This window comes from Diceros bicornis, chromosome 18 (genome assembly GCF_020826845.1).
Source record: "Diceros bicornis minor isolate mBicDic1 chromosome 18, mDicBic1.mat.cur, whole genome shotgun sequence".
NCBI classification, from domain to species: Eukaryota; Metazoa; Chordata; class Mammalia; order Perissodactyla; family Rhinocerotidae; genus Diceros; species Diceros bicornis.
Window position 1 is genome coordinate 62818058 of NC_080757.1, and position 26984 is coordinate 62845041.

At 45.6% G+C, this 26984-nt stretch overlaps 1 long non-coding RNA gene across 1 annotated transcript; it reads left to right on the forward strand.

Annotated features, from left to right (window-relative positions):
• LOC131417909 (uncharacterized) lies at nucleotides 1–25786 on the forward strand. Its single transcript, XR_009222775.1, has 6 exons — nucleotides 1–206; nucleotides 15975–16022; nucleotides 16272–16393; nucleotides 23461–23774; nucleotides 25130–25232; nucleotides 25731–25786. It is a non-coding gene; the product is annotated as an uncharacterized LOC131417909 (long non-coding RNA).
• Nucleotides 25787–26984: the final 1198 nt, after the last annotated feature.

Below are 26984 nucleotides of genomic sequence, written 5' to 3' on the forward strand. Positions count from 1 at the left end.
CCCAAGAACTCCTCAACTCGCTGCACTCCTACTGCTTCTGCTCCCGGGGGAACAGGAGCACGGGTGTCGCCTGTGGGAGCAGGTGGAGAAGGACAGCGAGCTGAAGAGGGGCAGCCGCCGACAGCCAGGTGCACACGCTGCAGGAGCAGCTGGATGAGCTGAAGGGAGGGGCTCCCTACCTGAGCAGCCTGCTGCCCCCAGCCGAGGTCAGTCCCGGGGCTCGGGGCTCCCCCACTGCCTGCTCATCATGACGGGTTTCCTGCTCCGCAGCAGATGGCCCCTGAGCACTTCTGTGTGCAGCATGCCTGCTGCTGTCTTGGGAGAAGGCTCTGCTGGTAGCCGCCCCTCACACACAGGGAGCCCAGGCTGCAGAGCTCACCCCGCTCGCTTTAGGGCGCTCGAGAGGCAGCGGTAGTTGTCAGCGTTTAGCAGGTGGGGAAGGAGGCATTGCAGGTCAGCTGGGAAAGCCAGACCTACGCAATGAACAGTGCCTGGATGGTTGGTTTTCCACTTGAACAGGAGAAAGTCGGCTTCTGTTGCATCCCTCACACAAATGTAAATTCCAATGAGTTATGATCTAAATGTGAAATAAAATCGACATAGTAAACTATTAGAAAAGTTATAGGAGACTCTTAAAGTCATGGAGAGGTTCTTTCCATTCATCTTTTAATGAATATTCTTGAACTGAAGTCATTTTGAACATTTTAATAATTTCTTTAAAATTTTAAACATCTTTTTGAGTAATATACATTGTCTTTTGTAAAAATTAAAACAGTACAGAAATATATAAGCTAAGAAGTGGTAAAAACTCCTATTTCTCACCTACCTCCCAACTTTTATTCCTTGTCGGTAGTAAAATTTGGTGTGTAATCTCCTCCACTGTTTCCTGTGCTTTACATGCATATTTCTCCACCTGTATAAATAGGTTGGATATATTTTTGGTGTGTTTCTTGGCTATGTTTCCGATTTTTCCACTCTTTTACAGTTTAGTAGTTGTAAACATTGGTTTCTCGATATTCCTTACATATTGAGGGTACCATCTTTTCCCTGTTATACACCCATGGAGAACTTTTCCCTACCACATTGTTCATTTAATCTGGATCAGTGCTTGTCTTCCCAGATGTCAGTAACACTTCAGGTGGGAAACGACTTTATGTGACAGGCTGTTCAGGACCTCCTGGACCCCCAGGGCAACAACCATTAGGACAACACAAAGCAAGAAACAAAACCCATCCCGCGTGTCTCCAGATGCATCCTGGGGGAAGGACAGCTGTAGCTGAGGGCCGCTGATGTCCTGGTCAGTTATCTGCTATGTTCTCCTATCACGTTAAAGCTGTTTCTATAGTTTCTTGTACCTGATGGTACAGTTCGGTGCCTTTGTCTGTTCCTCTTGCTCAGACTGCCTAAGGTTTCTCACTGTTACAGTTCTTTCCAGACAGCCAACTCTTGACTCCATTGCTCAGGTCTACGTTGTTGTTCCTGCCTCGTGAATCCTCACTTCATTCTGCTGTCATTGGTTTTATTGTGGTGTTGTTCTGGCTCCTGGAGGGAAGTGCTCAGCTTCTTCGTGTACAGTTGATATTCCCTGATACCTGCAGTGGAGGCTGTGTCCCTTCTTCTGTCCCTTTGTACCTATGCCATGGATTTGCCTCATGCTGCTCTCATTGCTCTTCATTTCTAAAGAGTTTGTCCAGTCTGTCTGGATCCCCTCTGTAACCTGAGAGATTTAGAAGGGTGTGGACAGATTTTCAAGTGGATAGGTTGGGGGAGGGGAGCCAATATTTTGTGATTATTTTTTACTTTAATTGCTTTAAGGTCCAGTAATATGGTCACTTATAGATTTCTGCTTTTTGAACTCTTTAGAGAGTTCATTGTGGCTTAGCACACAGTCCATTGTGGTGACTGTTTCTTTGTGGTTTGAGGAGAATGCATCCTCTCCACTAGTTGCTTACATTGTTGTCCCTCAGGCTGAGGCTCGATCTAGCTTTTTTGTGTTTGTCAGCAGATCTGTTTCCTAACTTACTGTATCACTTGACCTGTGGATTTCTAAGAGAGGTAAGGTAGGTTTCCCTGTGATTCTGGAGGTGCCTGTGTCTTCTTGTTTGTCCAGTTTTGCTTTATGTTTCAAGACCATATTGTTAGGTGCATAAGTGTTCCTGACAGTTATCAACACAGAAAACCCCTTTTTGTCCCATTTAAAGTCTTATTTCTTTATCTCCTTGTTTTCAACCATATTATGTCACTTTATTTTATAGCTATATTTTAACTCAACTTGAGAACCTTCATCTTTTTATAGAGCAATTTGATCCATTTACAATTGTGATTATTGATAAATTGGAATTTGAGTCTACCATTTAATTTAATTTTTGATTTGTTAGGCTTTCTCATGACTTTTATATTCCTCTAGTGAGTGTCTTTCAGCTTTTAGGAACAACCGTTCTGCCTTTTTTTCTGTAAATGCTTAGAGTTGATCAGTTCCTGTGTTCTACACTCCCAAAACCTCACCTTCCACTCCCCAGCTCGAGACTGTCTGATCTTTGTTCTGTGTTCTTATTTTCCCCATCAAGCAACTGTGATTGGATGTAAGTATATATTTTATTGGTTACTGTGTTCACCACTATTTATTGTATCCAAATTTCCCCTCCTTTTTAGAAATGTTTGATGCTATTTTGGAACTCGTGTGACAGTAAAATTTTGAGGGGAATCGAGTCTGAGATACTCCTCAAGTGCTGATGCTGGGGAGCTAGCAGTTAACCTCTTAAAGTTGCATCAGTGTGTCTGCAGAGTCAGGATGAGGTCAGAGATATTTAAAACCGTGGAATGGAATGAGGTTTCCTGGAGACACTAGCCGTAGAAGGGACCAGGGCCCAGCCTAGGAGCAGGCAGTGTTTGCAGAGGGGCAGCTGAAGAGGGTCCAGGAAAGGGGACTGAAACGGTGGGGCATGGAGTTGCAGGAGCCATGAGGGGAAAGGGTATTGCAGAAAGGAGGGGTGCTCAGTTGGGTGGGATACAGCTCTGATCAGAATGGAGAGAAGATGGCTGGACTCGGCCACATGGGATCACTGGGGACCTCAGTCTCCTTGAGAGGGTGGGAATGAAGCTGGGTCTAGAGTGGGGGAAGGGGGCCATGGGAGGGCAGTAGGGATGAGGCACTTTACTTAAGAGGTTTAGCCATGAAGGGGAGTCAGGAAAGTGAACAGTAGCCAAAAGGGAGCATGGCTCCAAGGGAGAGTTTTGTTTGTAATGTGGAGATGAGCTAGCAGGTGCTGCAGGGAGGACCAGATGGAGAGGAGGAGCCTGAGGGCCCGGGAGGAGCGTGCTGGGACCTGAGGAGGTGCAGGGCTGGGCTCTGCTGCCTGGGGAGGTGCAGCAGAGGACAGACGTGCTGGTGGAAAGGGTGCCCTGCGCCTCTACTCCTGTAATCCTGGAGCGTGAGGTGGGCAGTGGCTGGGAGTGGAGGGGCGATGCAGGAGGTGTTAGGTGAACGGCAGGGGGAGGAGGGGGAGGGAGAGAGGGCCACCTGGCTTGGTCTCCATGGCCCACCAGGAGCTCCCCACTGGGGTCCCCGGTCACCAGCTGCTGTCTCTCTTTGATGTCTTCCTCAAAACGTCGTCTCTCTTGATGGTTCCCAGGGCTATTATGAATTTATTCATCAATGAAGGAATCTTTGGGTCACTTTTTAGGGATTTTATATCAAAGGGGCTCTACATGTGTTTATTCAGTCCATCATCTGTACCCAATCCCTTTGTTTTTGGACAGATTCCATACAACAGAGCAGCCGGGCCAGTGGCCTGCAGGTTCCAGGGTTCGGGAGGTTTGCCCTCCAGAAAGCCGGTGCTGATTGGCATTCTCACAGGACGTGGTGCTCTGTCCCTGAGCCCGCTCTAATTCTGGGTGTCACAACGTTGTAAATCCTGGGACAGTTCTGTCAGGGCCCATTGTTCCCATTGCGAGACCAGTGAGGGTGAACATTTTTCTGTGATCATTATCTGTCACTTACCTGACTATGCTGTTGCCTGCCTTGCTCACTGAACCTTCCTGATGGAATCAGGACGTTCACTCTCTATCCAGTGTGATTGCATGTTCCCTCAGTGTGCCCCTTGAGTACTTGCTTCAAAAATATCTGTTTTCTTCACATTGTTTGATTCTTTGTACATATAATCTAGATTTAATCTGGAGCTTTTAAAATGTTTTATTGTGAAAAACCTTGAACATACACAAATTAAACAGAGAAGTGTGATAGCCCCCCATGTCCCTATTACCCAGCTTCAACATTTATCAATATTCTGATATTCTTGTTTCGATCATATTTCTGCCCACTCCCTACCTTCCATTGATTAATTTTTAATTAATAGATTGTTTTTTAGGAAAGTTTTAGATGGACAGAGAAATTCAGCAGAGAGTTCAGAGCATTTCTCCCTCCTCCCTCACAGTTTCCCCTACTGTTAACATCTTGCATGACCACCTGTGTTAATGCGGTCCATTCCTTACAAATGAGGAGCTGATGCTGCTACAGTGTTCATAACCAAGTCCGTGGTTTACATTAAGGTTCACTGTCTTGCTGTTTTGACAAATGCATAATCTCATGTATCCACCATGACAGTATCCTACGGAAGAGTTGGATTGCCCTAACATCCCTGTGCTCTGCCTCTTCATCCCTTGCCTTCCAACTCCTGGCAACACTGATCTTTATACTGTTTCTATAGTTTTGCCTTTTCTAGAATGTCGTGTGATTGGAATATGTGAAAACTATGGAACAGAGTATACAGCCTTTTCTGGTTGTCTTCTTTCACTTAGCAATATGTATTTAAGGGTCCACTGTGTCTTTTTGTGGCTTGATAGCTCATTTCTTTTATTGTGTGTTTGTATATTGAGTTAAAATATACATAACAAAAAGTGTGTCATCTTAACCATTTTTAAGTGTACACTTTAATGGCCTTAAATACATTTACACTGTTGTACAGTCATCACCACCATTCATCCCCATAACTCTTGTAAATCTGAAACTCTATGCCTATTAAACAATAACTCTCCCTTCTCCCCTACCCCCAGCACTTGGCAGCCACCATTCTACTCTCTGTCTCTATTATTTTGACTACTTTCAGTTTCTCATGTTAGTGGAATCATACAGTATTTGTCTTTTTGTGACTGGCTTATTTCAGTTAGCATAATGTCCCCAAGGTTAATCCATGTGTAGCATATTGCAGAATTTGCTTCCTTTTTAAGGCTGAATAATATTCCATTGTATGGATATAAGACATTTTGTGTATCCATTCATGCATCAATGGACACTTGGGTTGCTTCCAAGTTTTAGCTATTGTGAATAATACTGCTATGAACATGAGTGTACAAATATCTCTTCAAGGCTCTGCTTTCAGACATTTTGGGTGTATATCCAGAAGTTGAATTGCTGGATCATGTGGTAATTCTATGTTCAATTTTTTGAGGAACATCCATACTGTTTTCCATAGCAGCTGCACCATTTTACATTCCTATCAACAGTGTACAAGGGTTCCCATCTCGCCGCATCCAAAGCTGACACTTGTTTTTTTCTGTCTTTTTGATAGCACTCAGTGGGTGTGAGATGCTGTCCCATCGTGGTTTTGATGTGCATTTCCCTAATGATTAGCGGTGTTGAGTGTCTTTTCATGTGCTTATATGCCATTTCTAAGTCTTCTTTGGCAAAGGAGTCTTTAAGTCCATTGCCCATTTTTGAATTGGCTTGTTTTTTAGTTGTTTAGTTTTAGGACATCTCTGTATATTCCAAATATCAGTCTCTTGTCAGAAACATGATTTGCAAATATTTTCTCCCACTCTTGGGTTGCCTTTTTACTCTGTGGATAGTGCCTCTTGAAGTACCAACTTATAAAATTTTCACGGAGTCCAATCTGTCCATTGTTTTTCTTTCGGTACTTGTGCCTTTGGTATTATACCCAAGAAATCATTGCCATGGTCTGGTTCATGAAGATTTTATCCTAAGTTTTCTCCTAAGAGTTTTCTTGTTTGAACTCTTACACTGATGTCCTTGAGTTAATTTTTGTATATGGTGTTGGATGAGGGTCCAGCTTCAAGCATTCGCATGAGGATATCCAGTTTTCCCAGCGCCATTTTTTGAAAAGAAACCTTTCTCCATTGCATGATCTTGGCACCCTTGTCAAAAATCACTTGACCATATATGTGAGGGTTTGTTTCTGGGCTCGCTATTCTATGCCATTGGTCTCTATGTCTGTCTTTATGCCAATGCCATACTGTTGATTACTGTAGCTTTGTAGTAAGTTTTGAAATCAGGAAATGTGAGTCCTCCAGTTTTGTTCTTATTTTTCAGGATTGTTTTGGCTATTCTGAGTCCCTTGAGAGTCCATGTGAATTTTAGGACAGATTTTTCTATTTCTGCAAAGTATCATTAGGATTTGGATAGGGATTACATTGAATCTGTAGACTGCTTTGGGTAACATTGACACTTTACCAATAGTAAGCCTTCCAATCCATGAACATGGGATCTGTGTCCATTTATGTATGTCTTCTTTAATTTCTTTCTGAAATGTTTCGTAGTTTTTATGGTGCAAGCCTTTCACCTCCCTGGTTAAGTTAATTCCTAAGCATGTTATTCATTCTGATACTGTTATAAATGAATTGTTTTTGTAATTTCCTTTCCAGAGAGCTCTTGGTTCGTGTATAAAAATGCAACTGATTTTTGTGTGTTGACTTTGTATCCTGCTACTTTCCCGAATTCCTCTGTTAGATCTAACGGCTTTTTTGTGGAGTCTTTCCGATTTTCTACATATGAGATGGTATCATCTTCAAACAGAGACCATTTTACTTCTTTCTTTCCAATTTGGATGCCTTTTATTTATTTATTTTTATTGCGTCATGGTTCTGGCTTGAAGTTTCAATACCTTGTTGAATAGAAATGGTGAAAGTGGGCATCCTTGCCTTGTTCCTGGTCTTAGAGGAAACGCTTTCATTCTTCTATCATTGAGTATTATGTTTGCTGTGTATTTTTCCTATATGGCTTTTGTTATGTTCAGGAACTTTCCTCCTATTCCTTGTTTGGTGATTGTTTTATCATGAAAGGGTGTTGAATTTTGTCAAATGGTTTTTCTGCATCAATTGAGTTGGTCATGTTTTTTTCCCCTTCATTTTCTTGATGTGGCATATTACAATGATCGATTTTTTATGTTGAACTCCCCTTGTGTACCAGGAATAAACTTCACTTGGTGGTAGTGTATAATTCTTTTAATATGCTGTTGAATTCAGTTTGCTAGTATTTTGTTGAGGATTTTTGCATCTATGTTCATCAGGGGTAATGGTCGGTAATTTTATTTTCTCTTAGTGTCTTTGTCTACTGTTGGTATCAGGGTAATGCTGGCCTCATAAAATGAGTTTGGAAGTGTTCCCTCTTTTTCATTATTGGACAGAGTGTAAGAAGGCTTGTTTTTAATACTCCTTTGTATGTTTGGTAGAATTCACCAGTGCAGTGATCTGGTCCTGGGTTTTACTTTGTTGAGAGATTTTTTTTTTAGATTTCTTTAAACATTAGTGACATATAGCATATATATATTTTAGGTATTCAAGATGATGATTTGTGAAAGGATTACCACAATATGGTGAGTTAGCACCTCCAGTCCCTCACATAATTAACGTATTTTTTCTAGTGATCACTTTTAAGATCTACTCTCTTAACAACTTTCAAGTATATAATTTAGTATTGTTAATTATGGTCACCATGCTGTACATTAGATCCTCAGAACTTATTCATTTTACAGCTAGAAATTTGTGCACTTTGACTCACATCTTCCCATTTCCCCACCCCTGAGGCCCTGGCAAACACCATTCTAGTTTCTATTCCTTTGAGTTGGGCTTTTTTAGATTTCACATATGACTGAGACTACATAGTATTTGTCTTTTACTGTCTGACTTATATCGCTTAGCGTAATACCTCAAGGTCCACCCACGTTGTCGCAAAATGCAGGATCTCATTCTCTTGCGTGGCTGAATAATATTCCATTATATATTTCACGTATATATACATATATCTCACATTTTCTTTATCCATTTACCCATTCATGGACACACAGATTCTTTCCATGTCCTCAGTTTGTGAATAATGCTGAAATGAACATGGAGGTGTAGATATAGCGATTTCAATTCCTTTGGATATACAACCAGAAGTGGAATTGCTCATTTATATACTATTTCCGTTTTTATTTTTTTGAGAAAATTCCATAATTTTTCCATAGTGACTGTTGCAATTTACATTCATACCAGCAGTACACAGGGTTCTCTTTTCTACACGTCCTCGCCAACACTTGTTGTCTGTTGTCTCTTTGAGAATAACCATTCTAGCAGGTGTGAGGTGATATCTCATTGTAGTTTTGATTTCATTTCCCTGATGATGAGTAATCACAAGCAACTTCTAATGGACCTGTTGACCATTTTTATGTCTTCTTTGGAAAAGTATCTATTCAGATCCTTTGACCATTTTCATATTGTTTTGTTGGTTTCTTTGCTGTTGAGTTGTAAGTGTTTCTTATATCTTGTGGATATGAAGCCCTTTAGTTTGCGGATTGTTTCATTTGCTGTGCAGCTTTTTAGATTGATGTCATCCCACTTGTTAAGTTTTACATTTTTTGCTGTACTTTTGATGTTATATCCAAAAAAATCTTTGTCAAGACCAGTATCATGGGGCTTTTTTCTCCGTATTTTCTTCTAGTTGTTTTATATTTGGTGTCTTACATATAAGTCTTTAATTCAATTTGTGATCATTTTTAGAGTGGTGTAAAATAGGGGTCCGATTTCAGTTTCCCTCATGTGGTTGTCCAGTTTTCCCAACACCATTTATTGTAGAAACTATCCATTCCCCATGGAGTCTTCTTAGTTGACTCATCAACTGTTACCATACTGTATGTGTGTGGTTTTATTTCTGGGCCCTTGATTCTGTTCTATTGGTCTAGGTGTCTCTTTTTATGCCGTATCATACCGTTTTTATTACTATAGATTTGTAATAAAGTGTGAAATCATGAATTGTGATGCCTTCAGCTTTTTCTTTCTCAGGGTTGCTTTGGTTATTTGAGGTCTTTTGTGGATCCATATGAGTATTAGGATTATTTGTCGTATTTCTGTGAAAAATGCCGTGGGAATTTTTAAATAGGAATTGCGTTGAATCTTGAGATGGCATTGGGTAGCATGGACATTTTAACAATATTAATTCTTCTGATCCATGAACATAAGATATCTTTTCATTTCTTTGTGTCTTTGATTTCTTTCGTCAATGTCTTATGGTTGTCAGTGTCTAGATCTTTCACCTTCTTGGTTAAATTTATTCATGAGTATTTTACTGTTTTTGATGCTGTTATAAATAGGATATTTTTCTTTATATCATTTTTAGATAGTTCATTGTTAATGTACAGAAAGGAAACAGATTTCTATATGTTGATTTTGTCTCCTGCAGCTTGAGTGAATTTGTTTATTACTCCTAACAGTTTGGGGAGGAGTGTTTACGTATTTCTCTATATAAAATCATATCATCTGCAAACAGAGACCACTTTGTTTCTTCATTTCCAATTTGGATGCATTATATTTCTTTCTGTGGCCGAATGTCTCTGGTTAAGACTTGCAGCAGTATGTTGAAGAGTGGTGTTGAGACTGGGCACCCTTGTCTTGTTCTTTTTCTTAGCAAGAATGCTTTCAACCTTTCACTGTTCAATATGGTGTTAGCCATGGGTTTGTTATGTAAACTTTTTATTATGTTCAGGTATGTTCCTTCTGTAACCCTTTATTGAGAGTTTTTATCATGAAGCCATGTTGAGTTATGTCAAACTTCTTTTCTGCATCAATTGAGATTATTTTATGATTTTTATCTTTCATTCTATTAATGCAGTGTATCACATTCATTGATTTGCATCATGTTGAACTTGATCATGTTTTTTGATCCTTTTTTTCGAGTTTAGATAGTTTTGGTATAATGTGTCTTCGAGAAGAAAGTTTTACTTTGAAATTTTAGGGTGACAGATTGGCTTCATGACCTTGGATGTTTAAATCTCTCCCCAGATTTGGGAAGGTGTCAGCTGCTATTTTTGTAAGTCAACTTTCTTTTCCTTTCTCCCGATCTTCTCCTCTGGTACTTTAGTAATGATTATCTATTTCTTTTCATGGTATCCCATAATTCACACTGCCTTTCCCCGTTCCTAGCCATTCCTTTTTTTCTTTTTGCTCCTATGACTGGATGATTTCAAATGACACATCTTCTATTCACTAATTATTTCTTGTACATGGTTGAATCTGATTTAGAAGCTCTCTATTAAATTCTTCAGTTCAGTCATTGTGTTCTTCAACTCTAGGATTTTTGTTTGTTTTTCCTTAATGATTTCTGTTTTTGTAATGAACTTCTCACTTGTTCACGCACTGTTTCCTTATTTCATTTAGTAGTCTATCTATGTTTCCTTAGAGTTTTATGAATTTCTCAAAGAGGGTTGTTCTGAAGTCTTTGTCACATAGTTCCTATATCTCCATTGCTTGGTCGGTCATTGGAGTTTTATTCTTTTTCTTTGGTGGTGTCATGGGTCTTTGATTATTCATGATCCTTGTGGCCTTCCATTGGTGTCTGCAAATTTGAGGAAGTAGGCACCTCTTCCACTCTTTATAGACTGGCTTTAGCAAACCAAAGCCCTCACAGTCAGCCCATCTAGGGGTCCTGGGTAGGCCATCTGGTGGTGTCCAGGGGCAGGCTTGCTGCTGGAGTCCTTGGGCAGCTTGGTACTGGGGTGAGTGGAAAGCTTGGGTCTATGGTATCTGGTCCTGGGCACAGCTGGGACCCTGAGTTCATGAGTAGCCCCACTGGAGCCTGGTTTGGCAGGTCCTCATTGAGAGCCTGCAGCCATAGGAGTCAACCAGGGCCATGAGAGTTCGCCAGTGCTGGGATGAGCTGAGAGCCTTGGTTCATGGGAGCCTGCCAGGAGCCTGGCGCCACGAGAGACAGCTTGTGCTGGGGTAGGCCAGAAGTCTGGATTCCTGGGAGCCTGCTGGGAGCCTGGGGCCACAGGAGCTGCCTGAGGCTGCAGAAGCAAGCAGGCACTGGGTCAAGATGGAAGCCTGGGTTCATGGGAACCAGCCGGTGCCTGGTGCCATGGGAGATGCCTGGGGTCACCTGAGTCAGCAAGAACCTGGGTAAGCTGGGGGCCTGGTTTTGTGGGAGCCTGCAAGGAGCCTGGTTCCATGACAGCTGTCTACAGCTGCTGGAACTGGCAGGTGGTGTGGTGAGCCATGGGCCTGAGTTCCCAGCAGCCCCCGGGGAGTCTGGTGCCATGGAATCTACCTGGGTTGCTGGAGCCAACAAGTGCTGGAGTGACCTGGGGTCTTGGATTTGTGGGAGCCCACTGGGTGCCCTGGTACAGAAGCTGCCTGTGGCTGTGAGTGCTGCCTGTGGCTGCCTGGAGTAGGCAGGAACTTGGGTGAGCCAGGGTCTGGATTCACCAGAGCCCACCAGGAGCCTGGTGCCAAGGACACCACTTGTGGTCACAGGAGCCACCTTGGGCTGTTCAAGATGGCAGCCCCTAGGCTGAGATGGGGGCCTGGGTTCCCAGGAGCCTGGTGGGAGCCTGGTGTCGAGGATGCTGCTTGAGGCCCCCAGAGCTGGCATGCTCCAGGGTGAGCCAGGGGCCTGGATTTGCAGAAGCCTACAGGGAGCCAGCTAGGTCCACGGGAGTCAGCCTGGGGCTGGGGCAGGCTGGCTAAGGTCAGGCAGAGTGGAGAAGTCCCTTCTCATTGGGAGGTGTTTGATTACTGATTCAGTCTGCTTATTTGTTACTGGTCTATTCAAGATTTCTATTTCTTCATAATTCAGCTTTCATAGGTTGTTTCTAGGAATTTATTTTGTCTAGGTTATGCAATTTATGAGTGTACACTAGTTCAGAATAGTCTCTTCTGTTCTCTTTCTTTCTGAAGCATCCATTGTAATACCTCCTCTTTCATTTCTGATTTAGTTTGAGTCATCTATCTTTGTTTTCCTAGATATTTTATCTAAGGGTTTCTCAATTTTATTTTTTCCAAAACTCAACTTTTACTTTTATTGATCTTCCATACTGTCTTTCATTTTTTTTCCACTCTCCTCTTGGTGACTTCCATCCTTCTGCTAACTTTGGGTTTCATTTTTTCTTTTTTTAATGCTGTGTGTTGTAAGTCAGGTTTTTTCTTTGACATCTTTCTTCTCTTGTAATGTACAAGTTTATCACTATAAACTTTCCTCTTAGTACTACTTTTGCTGCATCCTATAAGTTTTGGTGTGTTTATTGTTTCTTTTTTTGTGTGTGTGTGAGGAAGATTGGCCCTGTGCTAACATCTGCGAATCCTCTTTTATTTTATTTTTTTTTTGCTGAGGAAGACTGGCCCTGGGCTAACATCCGTGCCCACCTTCCTCCACTTTATATGGGACGCCACCACAGCATAGCTTGCCAAGCGGTGCGTCGGTGTGCACCCGGGATCTGAGCCGGTGAACCATGGGCCGTCGCAGTGGAGTGCACGCACTTAACCGCTTGCACCACCAGGCCGGCCCCTATTGTTTCTTTTTGTATGTTTTGAGCTGTTTTCTAATTTCCCTTTTGATTTCTTCTTTGATCTACTTTTTTTGTGTGTGAAGAAGATCAGCCCTGAGCTAACATCCATGCCAATCCTCCTCTTTTTGCTCAGGAAGACCGGCCCTGAGCTGTCATCCTTGCCCATCTTCCTCCACTTTATGTGTGATGCCACTACAGCATGGCCTGACAAGCATGCGTTGGTGCGTGCCCAGGTTCCAAACCCAGGCCGCCAGCAGCGGAACACGCGCACTTAACTGCTACAGCACTTGTCGGCCCCCTGATCTACTTTTAAGTTTAAGAGTTTTTGTTGAACTTCCATGTATTATGAATGTTCCAGTTTTCCTTCTGTTATTGACTTCTGGTTTCATGCCATTGTGTTTAGAAAAGTTACTTGGTATTATTTCAGTCTTCTTAATCTTGTTAAGACTTGTTTTGTGACCTAACATGTGATCTGTTCTGGAAAATAGTCTGTGTGCCCTTGAGAAGAGTATGCATTTTGTTGCTGTCCAGTAAAATGTTCTGTGTGTGTCTGATAGGTCCATTTAGTATTTAATGTTTTCATGTCTGCTATTTCCTGATTTTCTGTATGGATATTCTATCCATTGTTAATAGTGGTCTTTGAAGTCTCCTACTATTTGCAACTTATATACGTGAGAAGGCTCTTATATCGAGTATATATACAGATCTCTTAGAACTCAATTATAAAAGAAAAGTCGATGAAACGGGGTAAGCAACTGGAATAGACATGTCTCCAGGAAATACATAGATGGCCAAAAAGCACAAGTTAGTTGCACAGTATCATTAATTATTAGGAAAATGCAAATTCAAAGCACAGTGTGATACTATTTCATGCTCAAAATGAAGGCTATATTCAACATAATGGAAAATAACAAGTGTTGGTAAAGATGTGGAGAAAGGAAAACCCACATACATTACTGGTGGGAAAGTAAAATGATGCAGCCACTGCAGAAAACAACTTGGCATTTTCTAAAGTCTTAAACCTAGATTTACCATTGACCTGGAGAGGCCCGTGGTAGATATGTCCAAAAAAACAAACTTGCCCATAGACATTCAAAGCAAAATTGTTCACAATGGTCCAAAGGTGAAACAAACCCAAATTTCTATCCAGTTACCACTGCATAAACCAAATGTGGCCTATTCATAATATAGGATATTATAAGCCATAAAAAAGAACTAAGTACTGCTTCATGCTCGGCCATGGGTGAACCTTGAAACATGTGTGCTTACTGAAGCCATCCACAAAGGTAACAGATAACAGGATGCCATTTGAATGAAATGTCCAGAATAGGGAAATCCATAGGGGGAGAAAACAGATGAGTTGTTTCCATGGGCTTGGGTTAGCAGAAAATAGAGTGTGAATGAGTATGGGTTTGTTTGGGGGTGTTGAAAATGTTCTGGAATTAGATAGTGGTGATAGCCACACGACATAGTCATTGTGCTGAAAGCCACTGAAATGTATACTTTGAAATGCTTAAAATGGTGTATTCTACGTTAAGCAGATTTTCCACATAAAAATTTTGACTTTTTTAAGTTAATCTGGGTATTGGTTAATTTTAAGTTGGTTGGTATATTTAATAAGTGTAATAATGGAGTTATTAGGGGTAGGGCAGGTTGTAGCCAAGAAAGTAAACATCCGACGAGGGCTATAGTAACAAATCCTATGATTATACAAGCAACAGTCTAAAATCCAGTCCATTTCCATTGTCTCCAACTTGGAGAGACCAGCCATGAAAATAGGTCAGCGATCTCGGCGGCCTTTGGTATCTATTCAAAGATTTGGGTAATATTATGCAATATTTTAACCTCTTGGGCCATTTGGTGGAGGTAGGTTTGAACTTCTGTGTTGATATACACTCAGCAAGTGGTTCTAGGAAAGGCACAAACCCCTCCTTCCTTGGCCGGTATAGACAATCTAGGGCCAGGCCATTTTCTAAAACCATTTAGGCAAGAGACTCATGAGAGTGTTGTTCAAGGGCTAGGATATGTTCTTACGGAGTTGTTATCCATGTTGTGTTAAGGTTGTGGATACTTCTTAGTTGCCTCAGTTTCCTGATTTTGTGTGGGTAGGGCCACCGCACCTGTGCCCAGTCCAGTCAGTCAATTCTAGTAGAACTGAAAACCCAGTGCTATAGGACTGACAGTGTCTCTATGGGTTGTTGGTAGCCTGTCAGGGCAGGAAACTCAGGGGACCTGCGACCTGAGGGAAGCAGGCTGAGAGAGAGACAATAGTGCGTTGCACAATACAGCCTGGAGCAAGCTGCTCAGAGGGCTGGGGAGAGAGACGCTCACTGGCTGAGAGCCTTGTGATATCAGCCCACAGTGAAACCCAAAGGTGGATGCTCCTGGTGTCAAATATTCCTTAGGTGTCTTGAGGTAAAACCAATAATTTGCACCCATTCACTGGTTACCTGTGCTATATGATTTCAGGGGGTATGGTTAAAGTGTTTGTGGGCCAAGAGCTGTTTGGGCCCGGGCACAAAATCACCAAGGTGACCTCAAACGCTACCACAAAATGACCCCTCAAGGAGCAGTTGGGGCAGAAAGTGGGTGGAGCATTTTGAAGGAATCCTGGGGCAAAGATGGTGTTGTTCGATGGAGTTGGCTACAAGTGAGTCTCTCCACAGGGTAAGCCCTTCAGCTGGGGTACAGTAGGTGATTGGAGGCCAAGTGACAGACCCTGCGACTCCTGATTCCCAGTACACGGTTAGGCCTCTCAGCCCATTGGACATAAATTGTGGTGGTGTTTGTGAAGCATCTTGATGGCAGTGTGGAATATATAGGGGACGTGTGGTGGGAGATGTCATGATAGTGTCGGAAGGAGCTGTGTGTGAGATTACGGTGTTGAAGGGGAAGGACTGGAGGCAGGTGCAGTGGGTGTGTGACCAACAATGGTCAATGAAGGGACAGCTGGGTTGTAACTTGGGAAATCAGGGACCAGCAGAAGTAAAGTGTTTAAAACAAGACACCAGGGCCGGCCCAGTGGCTTAGCAGTTAAGTGTGCACGCTCCGCTACTGGTGGCCCGGGTTCGGATCCTGGGCACGCACCGATGCACCACTTCTCCAGCCATGCTGAGGCTATGTCCCACATACAGAAACTAGAAGGATGTGCAACTATGACATACAACTATCTACTGGGGCATTGGGGAAGAAAAAAAGGAGGAGGATTGGCAATAGATGTTAGCTCAGAGCTGGTCTTCCTCAGCAAAAAAAAGAGGAGGATTAGCACGGATGTTAGCTCAGGGCTGATCTCCCTCACAAAATAAATAAATAAATAAATTAAATAAATAAAATAATAAAACAAGACACCAGGCCCAAATGGAGCCACTTAGGCTAAGTCTCACGTCAACAAGCCGAGATTTAATTAGACTTTTGGCCTCCCAGGAATAGAATCATAAACCAGTCAATTGGGAATCACCTGATGAGCAGCAGGTAGGTAACCTTCCTGATAGAGCCCTGCCATCCCCTAAAGGAAGGTAACCTTGCAGTAACCAACCCTCTTTTTCGTGTAGTGTAACTTCCTTGTTCCTGCTCCCTTCTGCCTATAAAAGTCTTTCATTTTGTACAGCTCCTTGGAGCTCCTTTCTCTCTGCTAGACTGGATGCTGCCTGATTCATGAATTGTTGAATAAAGCCAATAAGATGTTTAAAATTTACTCAGTTTTATTTTGCTCTGTACCAGTTTGGTGGCAGCAGTGGGATCCAAAGGAGACATCTGATGGCTTAGGGGATGAGAAACACAGGCATTGGTACCCGCAAAACCTTTGAGTTCTCCATCTTTTTCACTGTTTCTGAGAGCCGTGGGTAAGTTCCTCTCAGAACTGAGATCCACTGTCTTTGAGTTGAGCTCCCGATCTAACTGACTTTCCAGTCCAGGGTCAATGGGTCAGTCTAGATTGACAGGATGCTCTATCAGAGCATCAGTCTTAACCCTTGGCTAGTCCGCAGTGCAAGACAAAGGCTTAGTGGGTCAGCTTGAGCTGGCAGATGATTCTACGAGGAACCTGAACCCCTGGCCCTTGGTTAGTCCACAGTCCCCATTTGTTGGGGTCTTCTGGTTGAGTCTGTAGTCCCCAGGTGTTAGGCTCTGCTGGTTCAGTCCATAGTTTTTGCTAATGGAGACGAGTGGAAGAAATGTGTGCTCCATGCACACTCAGTCCTTGAAAACTTCCCACATGCATTTTACATGCATTTTCTCTTGTGTTGATGGTCGATGGGTTCTAAGGAAATGGTGAAGGCATAGTGAGGAGGAATTGAGGGTTTCTGCACGACTACCTCTAGGAGTGCTGCCCCCTCAACCTGAACAACCACCCGGCACTACTAGAAACGAAAGACATCCCATCACCATGGATTGGAAGACTCCTTATTGTGACGATGTCAACATTATCCAAAGAGATCAACAAATCCAGTGCAGTCCTTACCAAAATCCCAAGGATGTTTTGTGCTGAAATAGAAAAAAACCCATCCTAAAATTCTTATGGAATCTCAAGTAAACCCAGACACCAAAAAAAATCTTGAAAGAAGGTATTAAGTTGGAGGAATGATTGTTCATGATTGAAAACTACTACAAATCTACAGTATCAAAACAGCATTGTGATAGCATAAAGACAGACATATTGACAAATGGAAACAGAACTGAGAGCCCAGAAATTAACCCTCACCCATGTGATCAAATGGTGTTTGACAAGGGTGCCAAGATTATTCAATGGGGAAAAGCCTTTTCAACAATTTGTCCTGGAAAATGTGGATATCTACATGCAAAAGAATCAACTTGGACTCTTACCTAACACCATATACAAAGCTTAATTCCCAGTAGATCAAAGACCTAAATGTAAGAGCTAAAACTATAATACTCTTAGAAGAAAACATAAGACAAAACTTTACAAGATAGGATTTGGTAATGATTTCATGGATATGACACCCAAGGAGCAGCCAATAAAATAAGAAAATACACATGCTGGACTTCATGGATATTAAAAAGTTTTGTACCTCAAAAGACATTATCAACAGTAAAAGCACAACCCACAGGATGCTAACCATGTATCTGACAAGGGCTTAATATCCAGAATAGACAGAGAACTCCTAAATTCAACAACAAAAATCAAACAACCCAAATAAAAATTGAACAAAGTACATGAGTAGACATTTCCTCAAAGAAGATGTGCAAATAACCAATAAGCATATGAAAAGATGCTCAACATCAGTAATCATTAGGGAAATGCAAATCAGAAACACAGTGAGAGACGACCTCACATTCATTAGGATGGCATCTATCAAAAAAAAAAAAAAAAGAAGAAGAAGAAGAAAAAGAGTAGAACCAGTGTTGGTCAAGATGCGGAGAAGTTGGAACCCTTGTTCACTGTCTTGGGAATATAAAATATATAGTTGCTGTAGAAATCAGTATAACAATTCCAAAAAAAATTAAAAATATAATTTTATAGGACACAGCAATTCCAATTCTGGGTGTATATGCCCCCAAAGAGTTGAAAGCATATTCTTCAAAACATATTTCAACACCCATATTCATAACATCACTATTCATAATAGCTAAAACATGGAAGCCACCCAACTATTGTAACCGAGGAAGGGCTCGCTGCCCAATGCACCCCTTAAGCCAACCATGAGATACCCACTCTTGTAGAAGGGAAAAAGCTTTATTACGAGGTTGGCCAGCAGGGAGACAGGAGACAAAGGTTAAATCCTTCTCCCCCATGGGCAGATGAAAGGGCTTTTTAAGGGCAAAGGAGTGGGTGCGGGAGGTTGGGGGGCAGTCCTAGGCATTTTGTGCTGGAAGATTTTCATGTTCTGTCATACATCCTACGTTGAAAAGGCGGTGTCCTTAATATGATCGGCAAGAGAGTTCTTGGTCCCCTAGCTCATCCTCCAGTCACTTGTGCAGTCATGGTTTGAGTCTTGCCAGCCGTCTTGTGGTCTCACTGGTTCAAACCAGTTGAAACTTGCTCAAAGAGGAAAAATGGAGTTTCTGAAAAACAACTCATGGCCCAAGACTAAATCCTTAGTAAATATATGGAACGTGGCTTAAGAAAGTAGTCTCCAGGGGACTGTTGATAAAAGTCTGGTTGGGGCCCCATTTTATTTTGGGCTTGGTTTTGGGCCCAGCTATGGTATCTGTCCAGGGAGGGATGTATGGATACGCAAAATGTGGTATATACATAAAATGGCATATTATTCATCCTTAACAAAGGAAGGAATTTCTAAGATATGGCACACCATGGATGAACTTTCAGGATATTACTCTAAATGAAATAAGCCAGTCAAAAAATACAACCTTGTGTGATTTCCCTTCTATGAGGTTCCTGAAATCGCTAGATTCGGAGAGACAGAAAGTAGAATGGTGTTTGCCAGGGGCTGGGAGGAGGAGGAATGGGGGGTTATTCATGAATGGGTATAGAGTTTCAGTTTTGCAGGATGAAAAGACTTCTGAAGATGGATCGTGGTGATGATTGCACAGCAATATTAATGTCTTCAATACACTTAAAACATACTTAATGTATTGATGGGGCTGATGACTTTTCCTGGCCGAGCACATGCTTGTGCTGTTGCACATCTTACCCCTCACTGTACAGTTGGGAAACTGGCCCAGAAAGAGGCAAGTACTGGCCCAGACCACAGGAGGTAGTCAGGGTCCTGAAGACTAGAGAGAGCTCCAGCTTCCTTGGCCAAGGCTCCACCCCTTCCCTCAGGTTTCCTTTGACAATGAGAGGCATTAAGATCTTAGGGGATTGCTGCCCACCCCTCTCCATATGGGGTCATTTTCCTCTCCTCATCATCACATGTGCACAGGCACCCCCACTCACACTGACTTCTCATGTGGGGACCATGGAGGTGCAGTCAAGAAAGAGCCGCCCCGGGGGAAGTGACAAGAGGCAGAAGGGAGAGAGATTGGAGGCAGCTCTCCCAGGGGACCATGGCATCCATTCTCCTAGATACATGCCCAGGGGCCCAGAGATGGGCAGAGGAATCCCTAAGGCTCCAAGGTTTCTGCCTGTTCCAGACCCATCCCTGGCCCAGCCTGGGGAGCACAGGACTGGGGTCCTGCAGTCCACCTCTGTGGGCACCCAGAACTGTGATGAGTCCATCCTCCCCTTGTGTAGGCATTGGGAACAGGAGAGAAGACCTCAGTGAGGGTCCTCCTGTATAAAGTGGAGTGCATCCAGCAGGTGACTCCAAGTGTTCCATGCACTTGCAACGTGTCTGTTGGACTAGGTTCTCTGTTGATGACCTACTGTGCTCTGAAACCCTGAGAAAATGATTTCCAGCCCCTGGAGATCCTTTAGAACTGAGGAGACATGGGGGCTTGGGTGGATGAGAACTGGGGATAAGGAAGAAGATGCCAGAGCACTGGACACGAAGTGTAGAGATGAGGGAGCAGACCAGTTCTTGTTGGACCCTCGGGGTCCTCATCTGGAGGCAGGGGCAGTCATTGTCCTGGTTGAGGTTGGATGCCTCAGGAGTGAAGAAGACACCTGGTGGGGGACAGCAAGATGGGGGGAAAGGTAGGCTCCCGAGATTCACCCCACTCTCTCGAAGGCGACAGGTCCTGCTCCTTTACCTCTGAGACTCTGGAGAGCCTCTGCCTTGAGGACACCTGAAGAAGGGTTCCTTTCTGTTTCGTGGAGTTGTGGTGAAGGCTGCAGTGCTAGTGCTGGCCACCAGGGGGCGGGCAGCCTCTTGTGTCAGTGGTGGCAAGTTAGAATTTGTTTTTATTTTTTTCAGTTGTATTGAGATATACTTGATATACAGCACTATGCAAGTTAACATTGCTGTGTGGTACATTTGAAAGCTGCTAAGAAAGTAGATCCTAAAACTTCTCATCAGCAGGAAAAAAGATTTTATGTCTGTTTGGTGATTGATGTTAACTAAACTTATTTTGGTAACCATTACATAATATACATATACATCAAGTCCTTTCCTTCTGCTGTAAACCTGGAATTTACACTGTGTCTACTGAACTTTACTTGACCTCCTGGAGCAGAGAAGAGTCAAGCAGAGGTCTTTCTGGCTGTCCCTCTGCCTCAGAAACAACTTGTACCTCCTATTACTAGTGTTCATCTCCACAATCAAAGTTGGTCAGAAGCAGGGGGAAGGGTGCAAGATCTTCCCATGTACTCATTCAGTAGCTGTGCACTGAGCACTCACCCTGTGCCAGGTGCCCTGGTGGGCCAAAGCGCAGGATGAAAATGACCAAGTGGTCCCTGCCTGCCAGGAGCTCGCAGTCTAGAGGGGAAATGGACAAAAGCAAAGTCAGGAGCAAGAAAGGAGCAAGTGATGTAGAGAAACACAGCAGGAGGCTGTGAGGGAGGGTTGGGCGTCATTGGGAGGGAGGGTCTGAAAGGCCTCACTGGGGTGACATTTGCTGGGACCAGAATGACAAGAGGGAGCCAGCCCTTCAGGGGTCTGGGAGCAGTGTGTCAGCGAGATGGCACCACCGGTCCTGAGTCTCACAGGCAGAAGTGAATTTGGCCAGAGGAGGTCAGAAATGTGGCCAATGCAGCTGGAGGGAGCCTGGGAGGAGAGAACAGGAGCTGGGGTGGAAGGTAGGCCCAGGGCTTGGTAGACTGTGTCAGTTACCTTTCCTTCTCTGACTTCATTGCCCCTTACCTTGCATTTCAAAACTACAAATGTTGACTATCTCACAATTTATGTGGATCAGCAATCAGGCACGTTTTAGCTGGGTGCCTCTGCCTCAATGAGTTGAACAGGTTGGGGCTGTGGCCTCAACTGAGGCTCAACTTGGGGAGGACTAGCCCCCAAGGTCACTCTCAGCCTTCAGGGTTCAGTTGGGACTGAGAACCTGAGTTTCTTTCTGTCTGTTGGCCTGGGCACTCTTGTGCTTCTCTCCTCTATAGGCCTCCACATTGGGCAGCCCCAAAACACTGGTATTTGATTCCACAGTTACAGAGATTCGACAGAGTGTGTGTGTGAGAGAGAGATGGAACATGAGAGAGGGAGTAAGAGGAAGTGAGAGACTTGCGTAGTTAAAATTTAGACAAGACATCCCATCACTTTGGCTGTTATTATGTTCATAAGCCAGTTACTAACCACTTAGTGGTTTCACAGGGATGGCTATGCCATGGGTGGGGCTTACTGGGTACCATTGTGGAGGCTGCCCACCTCATAGGCCAAGATGTGTCACTTGGGTCTCATTCTCCATAAAACAGGAAACAATTGAATGGTTTTATGCCACAGGATGGCAGTATCTAAATTTCCATTAGTGTCAACCCTCTCATGATGCTGACCTGAAAATGAGGCCAAGTTGGAAGCGACTGTTCCAATATCACATTGCTAGAACCCAGGCCTGTTTTGAGTGGTGTTCTGTGCTACATGTCACCCCCTCTTGTTATTCTTCCATCTCTAAGTTTGTGCCTTAGGTACATGTGACACCAGCCCACAGGGGTAATAGATATTATCTCTTATACACCGGGTGAGGTCTCTAGGAAGTAGAGTCTAGCCTGATTCCCATGGTGCAGGTTTGGAGACTAGGGAGGACCTGAGAGGCACAGGGACTTTCCCAGGATGCAGAACTGGTAAGAAAAAGGAGGTCTGCATTCATCTCTGTCTTCTCAAAGCTAGGACCTGAGTTAGGTTTCCAGGGAGCTGTTGCTAGGGCTGTGTAGGCTCCTTGTGTAGAGTTCAGGAAGTGACATGAGAGAAGAGGGTGAGCAGCCCTGGCTCAGGGGGCAGCTCTGGAGAAATCTGATTGAGGTAAGCATCCCAGGTAAAGGAATCTTGAAAAATGACCCCATCTCCTTGGTTCTAGGCCTCAACAGATCTTAGAACTTTGGTAACCAGGCACCCACAGCCCCCCATCCAGCTCACTTGACTGGAGACAGTCAAGAAGCAAAACTGTTTTGTTGTTGTATCCCAACTTTTGGAGGATCTGGGCTCAAAAAAGCCCAGAAAGAGAATCTTTTTGATTGTTGCCGACGTTGGCTCAGCCCTCATCCCTGACGCCTCTGGGTGTCTGACAGGAGGCAGTGAAGGGTAACATGGGGCAGCCCAGGAAAGGCTAGTGCAGGCCAAGACACAACTGTGATCCCACCTGATCAACCCCACACTCCAGGCCCCTCATCGTGTGTGTGTGTGTGTTTGTGTGTGTGGAGTGGGGAAGGCAGGGTATGTGGGGCAGGCCATTCCTGGGCAGGAGCTTGTTGTTAGGTGTCGGAAGCCTGGTGAGTCTGTCACGTTCATACCCCAGATCATGGCTGACAGCATGAGAAAGTGAGCTCCTCTACTCGTATGTTATTGAGCCCTAGAGGTTTCCTCTCCTTCTCTCCCTGACCAGAGTTCTTTGCCAGGATGCCCCTCTGTGCCTGAACTGAGGAGCAGACTTTCTCTTGGGGGTTGGCCTCAGTGGCAGTGTGCAGGCAGACCCTGATTCCCTCTGGCCCAGCTCCCAGGCAGTCTTTGCAGAACTCCACTCAGGAGGTCGTCCAGTAGCTGCCCAATGGTTTCCACTCCACCAACTCACTAGACAAGGGGCAGGTGCACGAGGCCACCCACACCATCCAGTGCTGCTCTGAGATGAGAGCAGGAACAGAGGGCCTCCACGCTTAGGACCTTGAGATGATGGGGTTGGACCAGAACTAGGGTGGGACCAGTCAGGGGCTGTCTCTTTTTCAAGCTAGAGGGGATGTACATGCAGGTAACCTTGTCTGGTTCAGAGCTGAGCTGCCGTGACCCTCTTTCCCTTGTCTGTTGTGAGTTTAGGAGGCCACTGAGGCAGAGCCAGAGGCTAAGGGGGACTGCAGGCTGGCTATTCCTGGAAGGGAGTGGAATCTTTCCTGTGTTTAGAAGGACACATGGAAAGTCAGCTATGTGAGTGAACCTTTCTCTTTATCCCGCTGCAGTGCCAGCTGCAGAGCTCCAGCCAGCGGCAGAAGCAGAGCAGTGGGCAGTGGTGGAGGTAGAGCTGGCTCCAGCTCTGTTGACACCACCCCCTCTAGCACCGGAGCCAGTGTCCCCTCCACCAGCAGTGTTGGAGCTGGAGCAAAGGCCAACATGGGTTGCAGCAGGAGTGGGAGCTGCTGAGCTGGAGTCACCTGGACCATCATTTCTAGTGGGAAGTCCATCTCCACCTGTGGCTAAGAAGCATGAGAAGAAGCCTAACCTCACGGCCTTCCCTCCTAAGCTGGTGGTGGAGCAGTTGACCGTGATGGATGCAGTGAGCAGCTGGGCTCTCAGGGCGGGGTGGGGCAGGCCTTCCCTCTGCCATCGTTGCCCCAGACCTAATCCAGACTCCTATGATCTGGGCCCGAATCCTGGCTCCACCCCTTACCAACCCTACGACCTGGGCAACTATCTGAACCCCCAAGACTTTGCTGTCCACCTGCAGACCGTAGAGGTGGACACTAACAGGACCTGCTGCACAGAGTTTCTGTGCCAACTCCATGAGGTAGAAGAGAGGGAAAGCTGGGTGGGGCCTGGCACATCAATGTGTGTGGGGGGTCACTGTTTGCAGCCAGGTCACTGGTGGCCCAACCTTCTGCTCAGGAGGCTCAACAGCCTCAGGACTTATTACACACCTAACGTGTACTTCACTACAAGGGAGACAGACAAGGCCCGTGGTTGTAGCTGCCAGGGGAGAATGTGCATCAGAATGGGGAGTGGGACCAGAGGGGGATCAGGGTGTTGGAAGATGCCCCCTTGGGATGAGCTGAGTTGAGCCACCATCTGGAGCTTGGAGTTAGCCAGGACGGGCTGGGTGCAAATGCCCCTGTCCCTTCCCTGCCAGTATTGGGTCCTGGGTCATCCTGTGCTGGGTGCCTGCAGTGGACAGAGAAGAAAAACCAGGGACTCTCACAAGGCTCATGCCACATCCTGAGCTTCCTGAGCTCCAGCTCTAAACTGTGACCCCTGTGTGGGACTTTTGGGGATGTGGACACAGAGCTGGGGTTTGGCAATTCTGGGTGACACTCCTCCTGTTCCCCAGGAGCTCTTCCGGAAGGTGGTGCCCTCTCAGTGCCTGGGCTCCATTAGGGCAAAAGGAACAAGCCCAGCAATGAGCACCTGGCACACACCGTCCGGGCCACCATCGACCACTTCAGAAGGGTGGCCAACCTCGTCGTCACCACCTGCCTCGGGGACCCGAGCATGACGGCCCAGGACAGGGCGAGGGTGGTGGAGCGCTGGATCCAGGTGGCCCAGGTGTGCTGTGGGAGACCCAGTGGAGCCCCTCTCTGGAGCCTTAGGAACTGCCTCCACCTTTATCAGCTCCCAGGATTGCAGTGTGTGGTCTAAGCCCCTGCACAGTCCCCAGGCCCTTCCTGCCAGGGGCATGCTGACCTTGACTCCAGGTCCCAGTGTGGGGATGCTCACTTCCTACCTGGCTCCCTCCCTGGGTTGAGCTAAAATCCTCCTCCGTGTGAGTGTTACTCTTTGGGTCATAAATGTGCCCTTCTGGGGCTTCCTGAGCGTCTGTCTCATCCAGGAGGGGAGATTTAAATAGAAGGGGACTGAAGCTAGAGCAAGCGGGGCTCCAGTGCCCCACCTCACAGCTCATTCTCTTCCCTTCTCCAGGAGTGCGAGATCCTGAAGAACTTCTCCTCGCCCTGCACTGTCATCTCTGCTCTGCAGAAAACCTCCATAAACCACCTGAAGAACACATGGGGGAAGTTTCCTGGTGGGTAGGCCTCTCTCCATAGGAGGACCAGGGTGGATGGGGGATCTCCCGTATGTCTGCCATTGACCCCTCAGTCAGCTGGGAACTCCTGGGTGGCAGCAAATGCTTGGGACAGGGCCTGGGCCTCGGGGGTGGGTCTCTAAGTCTCCTGGTGTCCTTAGTGCACCAATTCTGCTTCAGGACTCGGTTTCCCTAAATGCCAGGTACTGGGTTGAGCCACATTGGAGATTTTCAAGTGTTTATAACAACAGAACTCTATGCCCAGTTGAAACTCAAAGTGGTCAAAAGAGAGCTGCTCTGTATAGCGGGGGAATGGAGACCCCAGTGACCAACAGGAGAGCCCCCTCCCAGTCCCACGAGACATTAGCCCTTAGAGGAGCCCAGTGAGAGCACTCCTCCAGGCAGTTTGAATCTCTCAGGTTGTCAAAGAAAAGGATTTGCACTCAGACTCCTCACATTATCCCTAAATTTATCCTTCCCTCTTTCCCCTCTCCTCAGGGAGAGCTCTGAAAAACTTAAGGAGCGCTATAGCCAAGACGAGTCCTTGAGCAGAGAATTGATGACCAAGGTAGAGTGGAGGCTGGGGGTCTGGAAAGAGAGGAGGGGTGTGGAGGAGGGACACTGGGCAAGCTGTGGTTTTGATAGTTTCTCACTTGAACTTTCTCTGAAACGTTCCGGTCTATCTTGTCCAGGTTAACAAGCTTAGGGATCTGTTTGGCCCATGGGCAGGTGGGGTGCCGTTTGTGGGCAGGAGGCCTTGGTCATGGGACACAGTGGTGTTGGCTGGGCTGTTCCAGGACGAGTTGCCGAGCTGGCACCATCAGCAGGTCTCTGGCTTCCATGCACGTCCATCCTGCTGGATGTAGCTTCTTCCAGGCTGTTGGGTCGTTGGGTGGGTTTAGCCCTCAGCCTAAACCTGTCCTCAGGAAGCCAGGCCCCTGCTGCTCCTTCTGTCTTCACCATGTCTCCAAGGGGAGGGCACCTTGCCTGCCCAAGGGATGGGCACAGCAGGGGATTCCCCTGGCCCAGGTGGACAAACAGGCTGCTCATCCTTGGATCTGAACAGCTGGACCAGAGACAGATGTGTGTGTGTTCTGGGACACCCCCTGAACCTCCTAGAGCAGTCACTCGAGTCAACCACAGGAGTCACACCTGAATGCCTGGTTGGCAATGACATATACCCCAGGTGGCTTATGAGTAGCATCTAGGCAACTGATGGATTCTTAGTGGATCCTGCTGAAAGGACGTTAGGAGCTTCATGTAAACGGGGAAGCAAAACGTCCTGTCACCCCCTTCCCTGTTGATCGGAGGTGGCACCTTGGGGGTCCAGTTTCTGAGTGGATAAAGAAAGAGATCAGTGCAGGGGAATATCCTGAGGGGTTCCTTGGGGAGGAGAAGGGTTTGGCATGGCCTCTGTCCCAGCCTGGGGGCCAGACACTCCACAGGACTGGGGAAGGCAGGAGCCACTCAACCAGACTCCCAAGACACCACATCCTCTCCATCCACGGCTCGACCCAGGACCAAGCTTTGAGAGCTCAGGGGACAGGACTGTTGTCAGTGGTGGGGCTGGGGGTTAGGTGAGGATGTTGGAACAGGGCCTCTGGCTGGAGGGGCAAGTGGCCTCTCCTCTGTGACTCCTGAGCAACTCACTGCCCCTGTTTGGGCCTCTGTGTCCCCATCAGGGAAATGGAAGGATGGTGATCGTGTGGTGCAGGCCTCACATGGGGGTGATGAGGTAAGAGTGAGGAAAGG